The 22,045-nt window shown below is 36.7% G+C and overlaps 1 long non-coding RNA gene across 3 annotated transcripts in view; it reads right to left on the reverse strand.

Moving 5' to 3' along the window:
- The window catches only part of LOC105498408 (uncharacterized), an 869,015-nt gene that overhangs the window by 292,633 nt on the left and 554,337 nt on the right, over window positions 1-22,045 (reverse strand). For 2 of the 3 annotated variants that reach the window (XR_011612638.1, XR_011612639.1), the window contains one exon: window positions 160-1,040. This is a non-coding gene — a long non-coding RNA (uncharacterized lncRNA). Of the gene's footprint in view, window positions 1-159; window positions 1,041-22,045 lie in introns of those variants that run through there. The other variant, XR_011612640.1, reaches the window with a different exon arrangement.

The raw sequence follows: 22,045 nt of genomic DNA on the forward strand, positions 1-22,045 counted from the left end.
AAATAAGTAGACAAGAACTTTCTATTAGTTATTTGAGCATTAAAAATATATGAACAGAATATGCATATTTATATATTTTAATCAGTTTCTTTCCCATATATTTTCTAATAAAAACTTTTTATTTCAACATAGAATTTTTTTTTAGAATTACCTGTAAATTTTTCTAAAAGTTGCCTATTTTGTTAAATAAATTTAAAGTCGTTTACTAAAAATAAAAATAAAAAAAACTTACTACATGGCTACTGTAAGTAAATCAACGTTGTACTGGCTTATAGATATATAGATCAATAAGACAAAACAAAGAGTTCAGAAACAAACTTCACATATACAGAAAATTGACTTTTGTCAAATGCTCCATCTGTTAGGTAATAGAAAATTATTTTCAACAAATGCTGCTTGAACTATTGTATATCCATATGGGGAAAACAAATTATGTGTACAAGCCTGTTACACCATACACAAATATCTGGGACAGATTAAAGACATACACATAAAATCCAAATGTGCATGTCCTTTTGATATGACATAGAAAAATATCTTAATCTTATAGAAAAAAATTTATTGACAGAGAAGATAACACAGAATAATAAATGGAAAATTATCTTCACCAAAATTAAATGCTTTGCTCATTAAAAACACCAAGAAAATAAAAATGCAAGTCATAGACTCAGAAAAATATTCTCAATACATGAATCTCTAAAGGACTTGAATCCATAATATATAAAGAACTTATAGAAATCAATTTAAAAGGAAATATGGGCCAGGTGTGGTGGCTCACACCTGTAACCTCAGTGCTTTGTGAGTCTGGGGCAGAAGGATCACTTGAGGTCAGGAGTTCAAGACCAGCCTGGGCAACAAAGAGAGACCCTGTCTCTACAAAATGTTTTTTAAATTAGTTGGGCAAGGTGGCATGTACCTGTAGTTCCAGCTGCTAGGGATGCTGAGGCAAAAGGATTCCATGAGCCCAGGAGGTGGAGGCTGCAACAAGCTACAATCCCAGCACTGGATCTGGCTTGGTGACAGAGCAAGACCCTGTCTCTCTAAACAAATAAATACATAATTAAGTAAATAAATAAATAAAAATAGAAGGAGATATGAATGCATACTTTACAAAGAAGTAGTTAGTAATGCATAGTTTTTTTTTTTTTTAGGAATTTACCCATAGTAAATGAAGAATTATATAATATCAAATACTTGTATGTGAATGGAGAAATATGTGAAAATATACCCAACTATATACTTATGTTTGTAGCAATTTTACTTATAATACCCTAAATATGGAAACAATCTAAATATTGCCTCAATGGGAGAATGAAGAACCAATCTTAGTGTGGGAAAAGAATTAACAGAACAAAAAGCAAAAATAATGGAAAAATTATCAATTGGAGTTTTTTGAAAATTAAAATTTCTACATTTTTCTGATACCTATTAATGTTGAACATCTTTTTACTCACTAATTAACCACATCAATAGATATAAGGGAAATGCAAATTAGAAGCAAAATTAAATAGTACTTTACATCCAAAAAAAAGAGCATTTGGAAAACCTGAAACTCCCAAATTTCTGTTGGGAATGTAAAATGGCATGAATATTTTGGAAACCAGTTTGACAAATTTTTGTAAAATTAAACCCATGACCCATTGGTGTCTCTCTTAGATCTTTACTCACGTTGAATAAAAAATGAAAACTTATGTCCACAGAAAGACTTGTATGAATGTTCTTAGCCGCTTAACTCATGATACCCCAAACTAAACATCAAAATATTCCATAACAGGATAACAAATCTATGGCCCATTATTATAGTGGAATACAACATAGCTTTAGAAACAAACTACTGATACATATAATAACATCAATGAATCTCCAAATTAGTACATTGAGCAACAGCCATACATTAACATATGCATACATGTGTATATACATTTACATAAAAAGTACACACTGAATGATTATTTTATTGAAAGGTTAAGATGAAGCAAAAGTAATCTGTTTTTTTTTTTTTTTTCTTTTTGAGACAGGATCTCACTTTCTCACTCTGTTACCCAGGCTGGAGTGCAATGGCCTGATCACAGCTCACTGCAGACTCAATCTTCAGGGCTTAAACCATCTTCCCACCTCAGCCTCTCAAGTAGCTGGAACTACAGGCACATACCACCATGCCTGTAGAGACGAAGTCTTCCTATATTGTCTAGGCTGGACTCAAACTCATGGCCTCAAGAAATCCTCCTGCCTTGACCTCCCAAAGTACTGGGATTACAGGTGTAAGCCACCACACCCAGTCTATACTGTAAATTTTTTTGCTTTTATAGAGACAGGGTCTCCTTATGTTGCCCAGGTTGATCTCGAACTCCTAGGTTCAAGCAATCCTCCCACCTTGGCCTCTCAAAGTTCTGGGATTATATGTGTGAGTGTGAGCCACCACGCCCAGCCTTCTATGATTATTGAAATCAGAACAGTGATTGCCTATGGGAGTGAAGATTAACTGGAAAGGAGCATAAAGATACTCTCTGCACTAATAGAAATGTTCTATATCTTGATTAGATAGCTGATTACTCATGAAACTCTACTAATATTTGTATATTTTATGTAAATTATGCCTTGATGAATAAGAAACATTATTGAAAATGCTGTTACCTTGTGACATTTTGAATGTTTTGTAAGTGTGTGATTTCTTTTCTCATTCTATATTTGACTTGTACTACTTTTGTGTTTGTAACTTTAGGTTTATTTTCTGAAAGATGGGCTTCCTAACTATATACACTTCAGACCCCAGAAAGATGGATGCACAGTGGAGTGATTTTTTTTCTACAGTTATTCTTTTCTCAACTCAAAGTCACTATTGAGGGCTTTTTTCTTCTTATCCCTATTCCTCAATTTCTACCACTATCACATTCATCTTCTTTATCTAACGAAGTCACTTTATTTAATGAAACCTTATTTAATAATCCAGAAAAATTTATGTTCCATTTCTTTCTTTTCTTTTTCTTTTTTTTTTTTTTTTGGATGGAGTTTCACTCTACTGCCAAGGCTGGAGTACAGCGGGTACAGCGGTGCGATCTCGGCTCACTCAACCTATGCCTTCTGGGTTCAAGTGATTCTCCTGCCTCAGCCTCCCAAATAGCTGGGATTACAGGTACCCACCACCACACCCGGCTAATTTTTGTACTTTCAGTAGAGACAGGGTTTCACCATGTTGGCCAGGTTGGTCTTGAACTCCTGACCTCAACTGATCCACCCACCTCGGCCTCCCAAAGTGCTGGGATTACAGGCGTGAGTCACCACGCCTGGCCCTCAGTTATTTTTCTTACATTTCCTCTAACATATATCAATTTTTTAAGCATGACCATAATTATACATATTAACCACTCTGTCTCTTCCACTACAGTGTGGATTCTTCAAGAAAAGGAACCATCTTTTCCTTCTCCTTTGGTACTATCAAGCACCATCTTTGACATCTTCTTCATCTACTGGAAGAAACCTCCCATTTTTCCAGAGTTGTCAACCATGTACCAGGATATGATGCAAATATAAAGAGATTGCTTTTATCTTGTCCTCTTATAGTCAAATGTCCAGAATTAACATCTACGTTCGTGGCTCCTCAAATTGCAACTTAGATTCGCAATTCATGGATTGCTTTATGAATTTATTCACAAAATTGAGACTGAAAGTAAAAATTTAACATGCAAGGCCAGGTACAGTGGCTCACACCGGTAATCCCAGCACATCGGGAGGCTGAGGCAGGCAGATCACGAGGTCAGTAGTTCGAGACCAGCCTGGCCAACACAGTGAAACACCGTCTCTCCTAAAGATATAAAAAATTATCCAGGTGTGGTAATGCGCGACTATAATCCTAGCTACTAAGGAGGCTGAGGCAGAAGAATCGCTTGAACCCGGGAGGCAGAGGTTGCAGTGAGCTGAGATCGCGCCATTGCACTCCAGTCTGGGCAACAGGGCGAGACTCCATGTGACAAAAAAAAAAAAAAAAAAAATACCATGCAAGTAACTCAGAAAGGGCCGTTCAAGATAGAGGAAATTGGCCGTGCGCCAGTGGCTCACAATCTGTAATCCCAGCAATTTGGGAGGCTGAGGCAGGCGGATCACTTGAGGTCAGGAGTTTGAGACCAGCCTGGCCAACATGGTGAAACCCTGTCTCTACTAAAAATACAAAAATTAGCCAGGCGTGGTATCACACGCCTGTAATCCCAGCTATTAGGGAAGCTGAGGCAGGAGAATTGCTTGAACTCAGAGGGCAGAGGTTGCAGTGAGTCGAGATCACATCACTGCACTCCAGCCTGGGCAACAGAGTGAGACTCCACCTCAAAAAAAAAAAAAAAAAAAAAAAGATACAGGAAATTGTTTGTGTAAAGGCTAAAAATAAGAAGAAAGTTAGTTTAAAAAGCTGAACATGGGCTGGGTGTGGTGGCTCATGCCTGTAATCCCAGCACTTGGGGAGGCTGAGGCAGGTGGATCACCTGAGGTCAGGAGTTTGAGACCAGCCTGGCCAACATGGTTTCACCATGTCTCTACTAAAAATACAAAAATTAGCTGGGTATGGTGGTGCACGCCTGTAATCCCAGCTCCTTGGGAGGCTGAGGCAGGAGAATCGCTTGAACCGAGGAGGCAGAGGTTGCAGTGAGCCGACACCATGCCACTGCACTCCAGCCTGGGTGACAGTGTTACCAGGGGGTCCTTGCTCCCAGAGCTCCCAAGATGGTGGTGGCAGCTTCCAAGATGGTGGTGGGCCGCTGCCAAGGTGGTGGCAAGCCTCTTACTCTCTGACCTGGGGTTCTTGGCCTCAGGGATTCAAAGTAATGGAATCTTTGGCCATGCGGTGAGTGTTATAGCTCCATTAGAAGCTGTGGGTCAGGGAAGAGAACTGCAGAACCCAGCGACTAGTTTTCAGCTCCATTAGGACAAACCCTGGCACCTAGCAGTGCAGGAACAATGACAAGCCTTTAGCCCGATCCGGAGCGGCAATGGGCAGGTCGCTGGATCAGGAGCACAGCGGACACCGTGCCAGATCCGGAGCGGTAGAAGTCAGCAGCGGGTCTGTGACGGCAAGCAGTGGTGGACAGCAAGTGAAAGCTCAACTCCAGCCATAACAAACACAGACCAGAAAAGTGTGCAGTTGCAAGATTTAATGGAGTGAAAACAGAGCTCCCATACAAAGGGAGCTGACCCAAGAGGGAAGCCGCTGTCGGCTCCAATGCCTAGGTTTATATCCAGATCATTGCCCCTCCCGCTGTGCTCTCAGGCATAGGTGATTGGCTATTTCTTTACCTCCTATTTTTGCCTAATCAGCATTTTAGAGAGCTCTCTTTACTACTGGATTGGTCGGGTGTGAGCTAAGTTGCAAGCCTCATGTTTAAAGGTGGAAGCGGTTACCTTCCCAGCTAGGCTTAGGGATTCTAAGTCGGCTTAGGAAATCCAGCTAGTCCTGTCTCTCAACAGAGTGAGACTCCAGCTCAAAAAAAAGCTAATCGTAATTTGTCATGGCTAAAATGTAGATAGTACTTGGTAGAGAAGTGAGAAATTATAGTCAGGGCATTAGTGGCTTTATACACATCAGCAAGTAGTTTAGATATTATCCTGGGGACTTTCCTTTAGTATTAGTACTAGTTGATCAAAAAAGATTAGCTAAATATACAGTAAATAATTTATCTATGCCTCCATGGAATTCACCATTAATGGAAAAGACAGACAATAAAGAAAAAATTAAAATGATGTTAAGCATATAGCTACTGTGGAAAAAATATGTATAACATTTCAAGAATACAGTTGTGCTACTCTGTGCTTAAGCATCAAAAAATACCCTTTGTTTTCTTTGCTCAGCCTTGTTTTCCAAGCATCTATTACAGTGCCTTACACATAACAAATAGGCAACAATTTTTTTCATGGATAAGCAAATCAATAATTGAATTGAATTTTATGGAATGAATGATGAAACCCTGTCTCTACTGAAAGTACAAAAATTAGCCAGGTATGGTGGTGGGCACCTGTAATCCCAGATACTCATGAGGCTGAGCCAGGAGAATCACCTGAACCCAGGAGGCACAGGTTGCAGTGAGCCGAGATCGCGCCACTGTACTCCAGCCTGGGCAGCACAGTGAAACTCCATCAAAAAAAAAAAAAAAATACAGTGGATAAGCATTTAGCCAGGAGTGAGAAGCCTGCATGTGTGAAAGCCTACGACATTGAGAGAGTCTCGTATGTTCAAGAACCTGAAAGAAGCCTGAGAGAGCTGAGATGGAGAAAGCAATATGTAGAATACTAGGAGATAAGCCTGGAGAGGGAGATAAAATCTGTCCCATACACAGTATATAATCTATTTTAAAGATTTTAGAAGTTTTTTAAGGTGATGAGAAGTTATCAATCTATTTGTATTAGGGGAATTATGACATCATTTTACAACTTTAAAAGATAGTTTTGGCCAGGTACGGTGGCTCACACCTGTAATCCCAGCACTTTGGGAGGCCAAGACAGGTGGATCACCTGAGGTCGGGAGTTCGAGATCAGCCTGACCAACGTGGAGAAACCTTGTCTCTACTAAAATTACAAAATTAGTCAGGCGTGGTGGCACATGCCTGTAATCCCAGCTACTCAGGAGACTGAGGCAGGAGAATCACTTGATCCCGGGAGGCGGAGGTTTTGGTGAGCCGAGATTGCACCACTGCACTCCGGCCTGGGCAACAAGAGTGAGACTCCATCTCAAAAATAAAATAAAATAAAATAAAATAAAATAAAATAAAATAAAATGATAGTTGTATAAAGAACTGGTGCCATGAAAAAGTTAATAAGAAGAAGATAATTTTTGCATTATTATGGAGACCATTTGTGATGACTGGGAGGTAAATAGATGTGAAGATAACAGTTAGAAGCCTCTTCATGCAGTTTGGGAAAGAAATGATTGAAGTTGGGACTTGGGGGATGGCATTGAGGATGGGAAACAGTGGATACATTGAGAATTCGTTTTTAGGAAGTAGGAACAAACAGAGCTTAACATTGCTGAGTGAGTGAAATTTGAAAGGAGCCAAGGAAACTAATGTCTTCATATATTGAGCAATTAGATGAGTGGAGGTTTAGCAGAGCTGCAGAGGAATATGCAGATTTCAAATATGTTCTTTTGAAATTGCCATGGGATGTCAAGGTAGAAAGTTTGGAGAATTGTACATAAATGTACTAGAAACCATGTGAATCACAGAAATAGATGAGGGAATATGATGGTGATTCATATTCTGAAAGGAAATGAGTTGTCCCAGGAAAAAGAGATAGAGATGAAAGAAAAGGACTGAGAATAAAGTCCCGTGAAGCTTCCATATTTAATAAACAGAACTTTGTGGAGGAAAAGTTAAATATTAAATTTGAACTCAATTGAACATGGACACAAAAAATGGTCACCAAGTCCTGGAACAGGTTATGTGAGCCCCTTGAAGTGTTCATCCAGTGCTGTTTTGGAGAAATCTCCATTTCAATCTATTCCTATATGTTAGTTATTGAAAAACAATAGACAATCCCAAAGACAAGTTGTTCCTTGATCGCAGTTGCACAGGGCCCTCGTGACTGGGCCTCATGCCATACAACTTGTTACAAAAAGAGCTAGGGTCCCAGACTGCACCAAAGCTTCATGAGACCTCTCCTCATCTATGCATGGAGGAGTGGCCCACTCTGGAGCCCAGGCTGTTTCTTCCCAGTCTGGTGGTGGATACTCCATAGTCTGGTGAATATAAATCCCTTTTCCCTTCTCCCCTTCCCATTGCAATTTGCTTAATATATCAATTTGCTTATTATATCGAATTGCTTATTGTATCATTTGCTTATTATATCAATTTATTATATTAATTTGCTTATCATATCTGCATTGCCATTTATGTGGGATAAAGCTTGTTTACCTTTAAAGGTATTGTGTGTGTGCCTTTTCTTCTCCCCTCACACGTCTCCTTCACAGAACAAACCTTAGAAGCACAATTGTGAAAAATAGAAAACACAGGGCTGTCAGAAATATCAGGGGACTAAAATGTTTCTGGGAGAGACGGATGAAAGTTCTTTAAGTTAAAAAGTGCTGGCCAGGTGCGGCAGCTCAAGCTTGTAATCTCAGCACTTTGGGAGACCAAGTGGGCAGATAACCTGAGGTCAGGAGTTCAAGACCAGCCTGACCAACATGGAGAAACCCCATCTGTACTAAAAATACAAAATTAGTTGGGTGTGGTGGCACATGCCTGGAGAGGCTGAGGCAGGAGAATTGCTTGAACCCAGGAGGTAGAGGTTGCAGTGAGCTGAGATCCTGCCATTACACTTCAGCCCGGGCCAACAACAAAGAGACTCTCTCTAAAGAAAACAACAACAACAACAACCACCAACAACAAAAAGGCTAAACCTGGCTTGGTACTGTGGCTCATGTCTATAATCCTAGCACTTTGGGAGGCTGAGGCAGTAAGATTGCTTGAGTATGGGAGTTCCAGGCTACCCTAGGCAAAATAGTGAGACTTCATCTCTACAAAAAAACAAAAAATTAGTTGGGTATGGAGGAGTGTGCCTGTGGTTTCAGCTCCTCGAGAGGCTGAGGCAAGAAGATTACTTGAGCCCAGGAGATTGAGGCTGCAGTGAGCCGTGATCATGTCACTGTGCTCAGCTTGGGTAACAGAGTGAGATCTACTTTCAAAATAAATAAAAATAAAGATAAAAATTAAATTAAATTAAAATTAAAAGTGTTAAACCTCACTCTAGGCAGAAGATATCTGTCAGGTGACTGGTTGTATAAATTAAACAAATAACTTTATGGTAAAACCTCCAGAGGAAACCCAGACCTTGTGCATTGCCATGTACAATAACCATGCAATATTTGCTACTCTTGGTCTTACGGGGAAAAAAAAAAAAAGAAACAATAGCTGGGATCGTGAGTCTTTCATATGACATAGTCTCTCATATTTGAACAGTATTGAGACAGTCTGTAAACATGTCAAACTTGATCTTTTTGAGATGGAGTCTCACTCTGTCGCCCAGGCTGGGGTGCAGTGGCACGATCTTGGCTCACTGCAAGCTCCGTCTCCCGGGTTCACGCCATTCTCCTGCCTCAGCCTCCCGAGTAGCTGGGACTACAGGCGCCTGCCACCACGCCAGGCTATTTTTTTGTATTTTTAGTAGAGACAGGGTTTCACCGTGTTAGCCAGGATGGTCTCAATCTCCTGTCCTCATGATCCGCCTGCCTTAGCCTCCCAAAGTTCTGGGATTACAGGCATGAGCCACCATGCCTAGCCCAAACTGGATCTTTTATCTCACCTTTTTGAAACAAATTACCCACTTTTATGAGTTAAATTGTGCTCCTTCATAAAGATTATACAAATATAAAAATGTATTATTTTAATCTGATAAGTTAAATATTTCTATGTTTAAAATTTGGCAAATAAAAGTGTGAGAAAGAAAAAATGCACTTATAGCGTAGCACCCAATGAAAACTATTATTAATATATTTATTTATATATTTAAAAGTGTTCATTACACACATGTAATTGATATAGTCATACATTGTGTATACATGCATACAATCAATATTATAATGTAGAATATATTTAATAACCAGTATTTAGGAATCTTTGAATGTCTCAAAGCTTTACTGATAAACAGTGAAACTGAATTTTTAACATTCATAGCAAGAAGATGAGACTCATGATATTCCCCTTGCATCAACCATTGTAGTGAACAATGAGTCTTCAATAAATTTTACTAACTGGTTGATTGCCACCAATAATAACAATAATAATAAATTACTTTTCACTGATAGAATAAGCCAAAACAATAGTGTAGTGTTAGCGTTTTTCAGCCCTTTTTTGGTCTCCAACATTAAGTAGTTTGGAATGAAATACACACATACAGGCACAACACACACATATTAATTGGATGTTCTTGTGAACCATGCTCCTATATAAAAGTTGATTTTAGTCAATCTTCTTTTTTAGGAAACTTATTTTTATTTTGTACTGTGTCTGTTTTCCATATTGCTTATAAGTTCAGTTAGGAAGTTCTATGTTATTTTTTTCAGGAATAAATTTACTAAAAACATTAGGAATTGTCTACAGATAAATTAAGTTTTAATTGAAAAGTGAAGAGCAAGAGAGAACGTATACAGATATAAGGGAAAAAAATGAAATCCGTCTATTTTTACTACGTTTGTGTTCTGGAGCAAAATTTTCATTTTGAATAGATAGCGCAAGTGTGAATAAAGCACAAACAGTATGCAGAGAGCAGTGATGAGGAGGATGTTGCTTCTCAGCACAAAGCTTCATCAATGTTAAAATGCTGCTTCTTTCCAGTAGGGGAATGTGGAGCTTTGTTTGCCATAATAAATGTGAAGACCACATATGCTTGCCCTTGTAAAAATAGGTCAGGTATCAAAGAAGACATTTTTATGCTTAAAGTTACAAGACAAAAAATTTTCATGGGCATTGGTTTGTTTATTTAATTTTAGTCTTAGTTACATTTTCTACAAGTGAAATTTGAAAGAATTGTGGGACTAGCCAGAGGCAGAAGTCATCATGGCTAATGGAACTCCATTTAGCAAAAGCTGTTTCTCATTGGGCGTGAGGTTAAAGTAAAACAAACAAAAAAAAACTGTAATACATAAGATATGAGTGTTATGGGACTTAAATAGAAATTCTTATGCTATCCTGTGCCTTTTCAGTTCCTTGTTCTCTAAGCATCATTGGCAAATTGAGCCTGTACCAGTTCGTTTATTGACCCTATAAATGATGATAGTGGTTTTGGCAATTCTTTCTTGACTCATCAAAGAGGGAAATTAATAGACAATATTAATTTACTGCTGACTTTTCCCATTAGATCAATGAGGTGAAGAGTCTACCCAGCACCCAATAGAGTGTTTGGAACATAATAAGCACTCTATACATATTTGTTATTTAAAATAATTAGTAGCTATTGTGATTAAGAACTTTTTTTTTTTTATCTTGTCTATACAGTTATCACAAACATACAAAATTAGTTTTTGGAGCAAGAAACCAGTGTATTGGGGTATGGCAGAGAACATCTCTGTGTGAACAAAAACTTACTGGAAGGTGTCTTAGTTTGTTCAGCCTGCTATAATGAATTCTTAGACTGGGTAATATATAAGCAACAGAAATTTATTTCTCACAGTTCTGGAGGGTGCGAAGTCCAAGATCAAGGTACCAGCACATTCAATATCTGATAAGGGCTTGCTCTCTGCTTCATAGGTAGTGTTTTGCTGCTGTGTCCTCACATGATGGAAAGGAATTAGCAAGCTCCCTCAAGCCTCTTGATAAGTGCACTAATCATATTCATGAGCGCTCTGCCTTCATGACTTAATGACCTCCTAAAGGCCTCACCTCTTAATACCATGTCCTTGGGAGTTAGGTTTCAACATACGAAATTTGGAGGGACACCAGCATTCAAACATTCAGCAAAAGGTGTTTCGTCTTCATGAAGCTTTTCCTCTATGTCATTCCATTTGCTCTCCATGTTCTGACATGACTATCTTTCCTATCTTTAAAATGTTCCCACTAGGGCAATCTCTCTATAATTAATGCAAATGTATAATCATCCATCTATTCTCTTTTAAAGCAATTACAATTCCTAATAGATTTTTCTAAGAATGTGAGACAAAACAGAAAAATTTTAAAAAGGATGTTATAAGATAGAGTTCTATGTCCAAGAAATAGCTAACTTTAAACAGACTTGCAGTCTGTACCCATTTTTTGTTTGGTTTTTCTACTCTCAGACTTCCACTAATGTGTCTGAGATTCAGTTTTATTATATAAAAAGTGAAGTTATCATGCTGGATGATTTCTGGACTCCCTCCTCAGCTATAAAAATAATCTAAAATTACTTACATAAATATAAATTTTAAAAAGTCTTTCTCTAGAGATCTTTGACAATAACATGGTGTAAGCGCAACCTTTCCTGGAAAAAAAGAAGAGAGTTAAAAATTTCTAATTCTTGGCTAGACGCAGTGGTTCACGTCTGTAATCCCAGCACTTTGGGAGGCAGAGATGGGCAGATCACGAGGTCAGGAGTTCGAGACCAGCCTGACAAATATGGTGACACCCCATCTCTACTAAAAGTACAAAAATTATCTGGGCGTGGTGGTGTGCTCATTTTTGAGTCCTAGCTACTCGGGAGGCTGAGGCAGAAGAATCACTTAAACCTGGCAGGCGGAGGTTGCAGTGAGCCAAGATTGTGCCACTGCACTCCAGCCTGGGTGACACAGTGAGACTTCATCTCAAAAAAAAAAAAATCTCATTTTTAGGGCTCCTTTTAAACAGAAATTCTTATTATTATGGTTTCATGAGATGGATACTGATGTTTGCTTTAAGTCCTGTGGACTAACATTCATGACATTCATGTAAAATAGCAGTTGTAATTCTAACTGAAAAATAACAGCTACAACTAGTTTTTATTTTGTTAATGAACTAGAATGCTGCTCTGAGTAAAACATTCTATGATGAGAAATAGTTCAGACTTTAAGTTTTCAATCCATGCCTTTCCCATTCAATAAGCATACCAAGTAAAAACAAATATACCTTTAATTCTTCTCTAACCCTTGGTAATTTCTTTTTTATATTCCATGGGTTCAAAGCCTTTGCCAAGCAATAACATCAACCTGAAATTTAATAACATTGTTTGTACTGATTATGTTTATTCTTACAGTACCTTCCTTTAATGACAAGTGATAGCTTTTCCCTATTCATAACAGTGATATAAATTTTTCTTCTAGAGTAGATTTAGGCAAAAGAGAGTAAATTGATTTTAAATATAATAAATTATTAAGAGTATAGGTCACATGTGGATAAAATAAAAATAGTGAAAGTGATAATTAGATGTCTGAAGGTTTTGAAAGCATAGACTTAGAAGTAGATGTGATTTATTTGCAGCTCTCCTGATCACGTCTGATGTCTTAGATAATCATAATAACCTTATCTTACTTGCTTCCAATATGATTTGCTTGCCAATCTACTATAAAAAAAAGTCTCATTCAGGGTGAGCCAAGTGTGTGCCTGGTTATATGTTGAATTTTAGAATTTACTGTTTAATGATGGTTTTTGTCTGGCTCAAATGAAAATCAGAGATTTCTGAATTAACCAGTTTCTGTAAATGGGCAAACCAGTTCAGGTTCTGTCTTTGATAACCTGACAAAGTTTCTTTATTCCTGAAAGATATCTGGAGCAAGATATGTATTTCTCTGTATGTATTATCTTATACTAAAGACAGATAGGTAAGGTTGTATAATCCCCCTCTTTTGGTAGCAATTGTAAAACACCTATCAATATTGTAAATTGACATAGGGTTTTTCCTCAAAATTCTACTGTAGAAATTTAGTCTACCAGAAAAACTACTGCAAGCGATCTATGATATAGATGTAAGAATATTTAAGCATTATTCATATAATAATAATAATTGGAGTTTAAGCAATTTTCCTTCTCTTTGACACATTTTCTATGCTTGGTTTCAAGGATATGTCATTTATTCTTCTGGTTTTCCTCCTACCTCTTGAGCCATCACTTCCAGACCTGGCTGTTTCTCTTCATCACTTTGAACTGTTAGTTGAGTGCTTCAGGACAAGCTTCTTTCAACTTTTTCTTGATCTACCATTTATGCCTTGATATTTTATCCAGTATTAAGGTTTTAAATAGTCTTTAAACATTGATAATTTGCCTCATTCTTTCTCTTGTTCCTTTACTCTAAAATCAAGACATATGTCATTTTGATACTAAGAGTGGTTCTAGAGAAACGGAATTTTAAGGATGAGTTTTCTAAGTTGGCTTTGGGGTTTCTTGGACTGGCTCTTTAATCTTTTTAGATTTAAATATGCTGATTACTCTATTTCCAGTAGTAAAAAGAGTGCTGGTGGTCCATCGTGTGAACTATTTATAGAGATTCAGTTATAATAGGTAGCTCAGATCACATGGTTACTTAAACAGCCCAAAGTCAAGCATTCTGTTTTTACTAAGGTCCAGTATCAAGGCCATGCGCCATCCTTTTTTTTTTTTTTTTTTTTTAAGTTATTTGAAGATGATTGCAAGTCCTTTCCAAAAACTTAAAGGTCCGCACTGTGATGCAGCTATAGGGGCCTGCCACAGGTTTTAAAGAGCATCTTTATCTACCACGGACACCTGAAGCGCCGTTGGATTTGTTGGATCATGTGCTCAAGGGGCAGACCAGCTTACACAGAATCCTGGACCAGTTACGGAGCCTTCTGGTATTCTGGGCCCTACTCAAAACTATCAGATTTTCAGTATAACCAACTGAGTGAATTGTCTCCAAAATCCATACAGGCCCACTAGGTGTTGTGTATCTTTCTGGATTGTAGTAGGAGCCAGATGCAAAAACTTATCTCTCACCTTAATTTTCCCCAAATGTTCAAAAATATCCTTGCCTCTTATAAGAGGTCGTAAAATGTTAGGGAGAATTATGTCCTTGCTTTATTTGGAGATTAAGTATGGTTTAAGGAGGCACATATGAATGCCACACTGACAAGCAGTGGACTTGTGATGGTTAATTTTATACTTCAACTTGACTGGGCTAAGAGATGCCCAGACAGCTGGTACAACTATTTTGGGGTGTGTCTGTAAGGGGGCTTCTGGAAGAGATTAGCATTTGACAAATCTAATCAGTGGACTGAATAAAGATCCACTCTCAACAACGTTGGCAGGCATCATCCAATCCATTGGAGGCCAGGATAGGACAAAAGGGTAAAAGAATGGTAAATTTTATCTCTGTTCTTGAGCTGAGACATCCACCTTCTTCTAAACTTGGGTATTTGAACTCCAGGACTTACATAATAACACTTTCCCTGTCTGACCCATGGCCTACCCTTCCCAGTTCTCAGGTCTTTGGCCTTGAACTAGGATGTACAACATCAGCTCCCTAGTTCTTAGGCCTTTGAACTCAGACTGAATTACGCCAGAGGTTTACCTGGTCCTCCACTTTGCAGATGGTATGTCATGGGACTTCTCAGCCTCCATAATTACATGAGCCAATTCTCAGACTAGATCTTCTCTTATATATCTCTATATATTCTATTGGTTCTGTTTCTCTGGAGAAGTTTGACTAATATAATATCTAACTGATTACTTTCCATATCCATTCGCCTATCTAATATACATCTCAAATTTAACAGGTTTAAACTGAGCTCTTGATTTTATAGCCTCCTCCAGTCCTCCTAGCATAGTAACTGCATTACACCAAGCTAAAAAAATCATATTTTACCACATCTTTTCAATCCACTGCCACATCAACTCTGTCATAAAATCCTATTTGTTCTACCTTCAAATTATTCCACAATAAAACAAAAGCCATTTCAGCACCATCATATATAAATTGAAGTGTTCAGCGCTTTCCCTTTGAGATCAGAAACAAGATACAGTTTTCTGTTATTGTTTCCATTCTTAGCAGCTCATTAAGCCAGAAACAAGAAATAAGAGGAAAAAGAATTGCAGATAATGTTCTATATACATAGAAACTCCTAAATAAACTGCTAATAAATTACTAGAATTTACAACAGAGTTAATCTAGGTTACTGAATTCAAAGTCCATTTATTCCTATATGCTGAGAGCAAAGTTAGAAAAAAAAGCCATTTACATTAAAAGTAAATAAATACCTAAGAGTAAATCAAATAGCAGATGTGCAAGTTTCCATTATAGAAAAGCTTATTAGATGCGGTAAAGAAGATCCAAATATTTAATATTATAAAGATGTCATTTCTTTCCATTTCAATATATAGACACATTGAAACACCACATAAAATCACAAAAATACAAAAGGCCAAATTAGTCGAGACACTTAAATAAAATTATAAGAACTTCTAGATAGCAACACTTACTACAAAGCTTTTACACTTCACACAGATCATAAGAAAATAGTTCTGGCATAGATGAACACCCTATGTGTTTCAGGATCTACATATAAGCTTGCTCACAGCGTCACTGAACACTGGCAGCTACCCAAGTGTACTAACCATGTTGTCCACTATCCCAGAGCAACTGGCTTGACAGACAATAGAATAGATGAGAATGGATGAACACTTCTAGCATATTTATAGAATGGTGTATAGTCTCAATGTTTACCCATAGAAAATGGAAACATGATATATAAATATATAGAGTTACACATTCAATACAGAGTTCTTACCAAGAGTAAGTCAAAAGGCTTCTCCTCATAATGATTCTATTTGTTTTCAATCACCACAGTATCAAACTACCACAAGTTTAGTGGCTTAAAACAATAAAAAGTTATTGTCTTATAGATACTGAGCTCAGAAGTCTGAAATCAGTTTCACTGGACAGAAATCAAAGTGTCAGCAGGTCTACTTCCTATGGCTAGAGACCACCAGCATCCTTAGCTCATGGCCCCTTCATCCATCATCAACTCCAGTAGTGTAGCATTTTAAAATTCCTCTCTGCTTCCATTGTCATATTGTCTCTATCTCTCTGATTATATCAGGCCCTCTGAGATTACATTGGACCCACCTAGGTAATCCAGGAAAATATTCCCTTATCAAGATAACTTAATCACACCTGCAAAGTCCTTTTTGCCATATAACATAACATAGTCACAGATTCCAGAAATTCTAATTCAGGCATTTTTCAGCGGGCATTATTTAGTCTACTGCGATGATATATAAGATTATATTGGCTACATAAGCACTGAAATGCAATCTTATTGAAGAGTAAATTTGTTCCAAAGCAGTTGATCAATATTTATGTGCAACTAGCAAGAAAAAATATTTCTGTATAAAATTTTACATTTCATCATCACTAACAAATATTAATTAGCATCTCAGCATTGGAGAATAAAGGAACTAACTATAGGTTCATGTCAGCTACTTGTGTCTTTTGTATGAGTGATAATCTCATCAAATACCATTTCTAAAAAATTGATATATAAGATGCCTTTTTTATTTATAAAACTTTAATGACTTTTTAGACCCCTAAACTCAACCTCTAATCAGTAAATTTTCTTTATGACTTCAAAATCCCTTAGTGTAGAATTTAAGAAAAAAAATTAAAAAAGAATATTTTTTCCAGACAAGTGTTCTGTATAAAGGTAAAAATATCTTTATGAGTTCATTTTTTATAAACCTTTCAACCCCATTTATTTATTTAATCATTAAGTTCATCATTTTTATAAATATTTATTGGATGCCTACTATGTATCAGGAATTATGGTAGAATCTGGGAACACCCCATGGAAAAAGGTAACATACCCTTAATTTTTCACTTAAGTAGCATAGCAAGTAAGGGATGAAGATACTCTTACAAGCAGAATAAAAGGTAAATGTTTTATTCTAAGAATTTTAACAGGGATATAAACCTGTCATAGTGTAAAGAGAATAGAAGAAGCCCTTATTTCTCCCTGGGTAATTCAATTAAGGCTTAAAGTGGAGATGAGACATCAAGGTGATTCCAGAATGTACGGACAGTAGTATGCCGCTGGGGAAGGCCAAGAAAAAAGTTATTCTTAACACAAAGAACAGTATGTGCTAAGTCAGCATTTCTCAGCTGAGAAATGTTTTACCCCGGGAACATTTATCAATGTCTAGAGAACTAGACAATGGCTGCTGTCACAGCTGGAGGAACAGGTGCTACTGGCATCTAGAAGGTCCAGACCAGAGATGCTGGTAAGCCTTCTACAACGCACAGAAGCACTCTCCACAATCAGTCACCTCAGAATGTTAATAGTGCCACATTTGAGAAATCTTGTTCTAATTTATGCAAAGCTGAGATAGCATATCATGTTCTTAAAAAACACGAGAGGCTTCATTTATGGCTGCTATTTATTGTGGCCATACTATATATTATACTGTTTAAGTATAATGAAAAGTTGAAATGAAGCTAGGGGAATGAAGTAGGGAAGCTTTAAAATCATAATTAGTGGAAAAATAATAAAAATTTTCATAAGGACAGGAGGAAAATGCTAAAATATTATCAATAAAATATTGTCAATAAAATATTGTTATTAAAGAAAATCCCTTCAAAAAAACTATTTAGCCACTCAGTCTGATGTACACAGGTATAACATACCCTTCCTCAAAGAGTACAATGGAGAGACTATATTTAGAAAAAATATGATTTATGCAGTTACCACTATGGAAAGCTGACTTGATTGATTACTGTATTCCAAAATTAGGCATCTAAATTCTTTGGGTCTGAATATGTATTTTGTATTATGACCTATTGTGTTATATTTATATTATTATTATTTTTAAAATATGTTTTCTTTTCACATCATATAGACAATATACTTACTTTTTGTTTTGTTTTGTTTTTACAAATTTCCAGTAAATTATTCCACAAACCAAAAGGTACTTTTCCGATTTGCTATTCTCATCATGTTTGTAATCACCTCTTTAAGAACCCAAAAGACAAAGTTCTTAAGTGTCTGAGAGTGTTCACGAATCACCACATGCAATACCAGAAACATGGCAGGGTGTTTTTAATTGTTTTACATGCTGTGGAAAAGTTTCAGAAGCCAAGTGAAGCCTGAAATGAAATTCTGGAACTTTATTATACAGTCAGTCCCCCAAAACTATCAGAATTGTGTATGTCTGGACATAGCTTTTGAAAATGCAGGAAAAAAACAACTCTATTTTAATGCACAGTCCTATTGGAAAGTAACTTGTCAATTATGCTTAATAGTGGGTGATTTTCAATGCATAGAAAACAGACAGGAACTGACCCTAGACTCCTTGAAGCAATGAGCTCAGCTGCTTGTAAACCCAGATCCTTAGGGTGTCAAGGTGGCTGTATTACCCTCTGCATTAACTAGCCCCTGTGTGATTACTTTTGTTGATGTCCTATATTTGCTTTCTCAGACAGAACTCATCAGTTGCAGGTTAGTGTCCTTGGTGTTAGAACTTTAGAAAACGTCATTGCAATTTAGGCAGCAGTGATCAAAAGTAACTATCTCCTATCACCAGGAGCCAATTCTACTTTTTACACTAATCCAAAATAAGTAAAGAACATCATGTTCAAAGGAACTATTTTGTACAAGATTTGACTTTTAAGTCTGATGAATTTATGGGTAAAAAATATTCCTTTTGATCTGAGTTCAGTGGTTGCTACCTCATATCTGAAAAGAGTTAGTGGAATAGATAATAAATTAGATTGCAATGTAAAACTGAGAAGGTACAGGATAATAATTTCTCTAAAAGTTTGGTCTCAGGAAAAGTCACATTCAGAAATTGTCCAGTTTCCAAACCACAGTAACTAGGCTACAGAAAGGAAAGGAGTAGAAATTTGCCATTTGTGGAAATCTTCCCTTTTGAAAATCACGATTCTGTTTCTTTAGTCATTAGGAGATCTACTCGGATATCTGCAAACTACCTCTCACTCCTTAATTCTTATTTTTTTCTTAACTCTACAAAACCCCTTTCCCTCTAGACAAGCCCTGCAGGGCTGCCGGTCTCACAGGCATCCATGCTAGTCTGGTGATGTGCCACTGACAGAAGTCTGAATATTTGGTTTCTATGGCTGGCGGTATATTATGCAGTTATTGACTTTCTTCCCTTGAGGTCAATATCAAAATATATTCAAACAAGAAATGCTACTCAAATAAATGTAATTTTGACAAGAAATGAAAATCAATATGTTATATGTGAGTATGTGTGTACACACACACACTGACATCAGTTTATATGATAAAATAAAACAATTCAGGAGATGATAGTAAAGTCATCACACCAATACATATATCTTCTATACTTTACTGGAAAAAAGCGATAATTTGATAATCTTATCTGCAAATATTTTCAGCTCACTTACTTCTTTTATTAACAAATTATAGCAGGACGAATGTCTTCATCTAAAGATTAAAACCAAGATCTTCCAAATGTGAGTAAGGTGAGATTTAATCAATTATTTGTGGCATCACCACTTAGTTTCTGTTGGACACTCATGCCTTTGAAATTGATCTTTTCTGAGACATTTCTGACATACTCTTAAGATTCCAATAGCAAGCAAGTTCTGAAATGTCCAAGGAATAAATCAATTCACTAACAGTTTTAAACAAATAATGAGAAATCTTTAAGAATCGAGGATAAGTGCCCTAGCTCTTGTTTTAACCACTTTCAAACAAGTGGTTACACTGTCACATCTCAATGCATTGAAATTAAATGAGAATTTCTGTATTTCTTCCTTGCCCTTGACCCCCACCTATCAGAACAATACCTAGCTGTATGATGAGGCTGAGAAATGTAGGCCTACTTGGGCAGTGATGTTTCTGCCGTAGTTCATTTCCCGTGAAAGATGGGGAGGAAGTATCTAGTTTTCATAACTAGTGGTTTCCACTACAGAACCTGTTTTCAAAATTAACAATAATTTGATCTCTTTTCTCTAAAATGCTTTACTCCATCAAGAAGTTCCATGCAAATATACTCCCCTTGAATCTGCTTCACTGGTTCATCAAAAATTTCTAAAATAAATCACTCAGGTTCCAGGCAGTCCTACTCCTATAAAAAGCCAATAAGAGTTAAGGAACTTAGGTGCAGAAAAGTGTGAGTCAGGGGACTTGGGTTGGTTAAGCCTCCTTGCTTTAGCATTTTGAATTTCAATTTACTCATCTACAATGAGGTTGTTACACTGGATAATCTCTTTGCCCCCTTTCTTTGTCTAAACTTGTAGGATTCTTAACAGAATATAAGGGGAGAATTTGCTGTGAAACGAATCAAGCCTAAAATTGAGAAAATCCTTCACTTATACATAAGGGAGGATACTTGCAATATTATATAGTCATATGATTTTTCTAAACTTTGCAAAAGTAAGAAATTGTTATTGCAATCAGTAAAATAACTGTCTCTGTCACATTTCCCCTTGTGGTGGGAGCATTGGAGAAATGAATATTTTATATTAGAATTATTTTATATTCGGATTTCTTTTTTTTAAGAGATCCTAAAATATGAGCTTTGGGTTTCATAAAAACTGGATCCACCCCTACTTATGATGTCTTTACTTTCCTTCTTTGAATAGTTTAAACATAACAAGATATTAAAGTAGTTCAGTCTATCATAATGGTAGTAATAGAAATTAGAAAGAATAACCTTTTTAAATGCCTTCCATTCCACCAGTTCTTATTTGTACACAGTAGGAATGTTAGTTGTTTCAGATTCTATGGATCAATATTTGTATACAAAGAGCAATTATAATCCTAGAAGGAACTGTAAAACTGGAGAACTGTTTTCCTTTGGTTAGTGGTCTGGGTTGCTGTATCTAGGAAAATAGTATCCATGGCAACTTGATGTTCAACTTGTAACTTTTGAACACTTTACTTTTTTTATTTACATTGTTATGATTTATAATCACACTAATGACCTCCCAGTTAGACATTTCCTGACCATTAATGGCAGGCTCTATTAAAGACCCCAAGTTTCACCTGAGCCTACCAATAGTTTCAACTGGTCATTAATGCCAAGAACATATCCAGTGTGAAGGTCATTATTGCTTAAATAATGCCTTAGAAAGTTATGCAAGGCTAGCAATTAGGTTGGCTTTTAAACGATTTTAGAAAGTCTATCTAAACACTACTATCAGAAAAAAAAATAATAATAATAATAATAAAAGTCCAGCCACTGATGAAACTGAAGAAAATGTTAAAATAATTCTTTCCAGGTTGTTGAGTTTTAAAAATAGCTTTGAGATTTAATGATCTGAGAGTTATATATGGTCTGGAATTATTAACCTGCTTACTCTTCCTTAGTCTCCCATTAAGATTCCACCCACTCTTTTTGGAACTGTCTGCCCCAGAATGTATTTCCTGCTGTGTTAATTACCTTGCAAAGTCAAGGGTATCACTGGCCTGTTTATGTTAATTGCCCTTGGTGGTTTTACAAGTGAGGAGGAGAAGAGAGCCAAAAATGAATGTGAAAAGCTCTTGAGTTCTACTATGAACAATCAACTGGACCCATGTGTTAAAATTTTGAGTCATTTAAAATGTTCTTTTTTTTTTCCTTACTGTACACCATGCATGCATACATTACATGTGCATACACTATAACACAAAGGGCAAGGGACCATTTAGGCCACAACA

The sequence above is a fragment of the Macaca nemestrina genome, chromosome 14, assembly GCF_043159975.1.
Source record: "Macaca nemestrina isolate mMacNem1 chromosome 14, mMacNem.hap1, whole genome shotgun sequence".
NCBI lineage: Eukaryota > Metazoa > Chordata > Mammalia > Primates > Cercopithecidae > Macaca > Macaca nemestrina.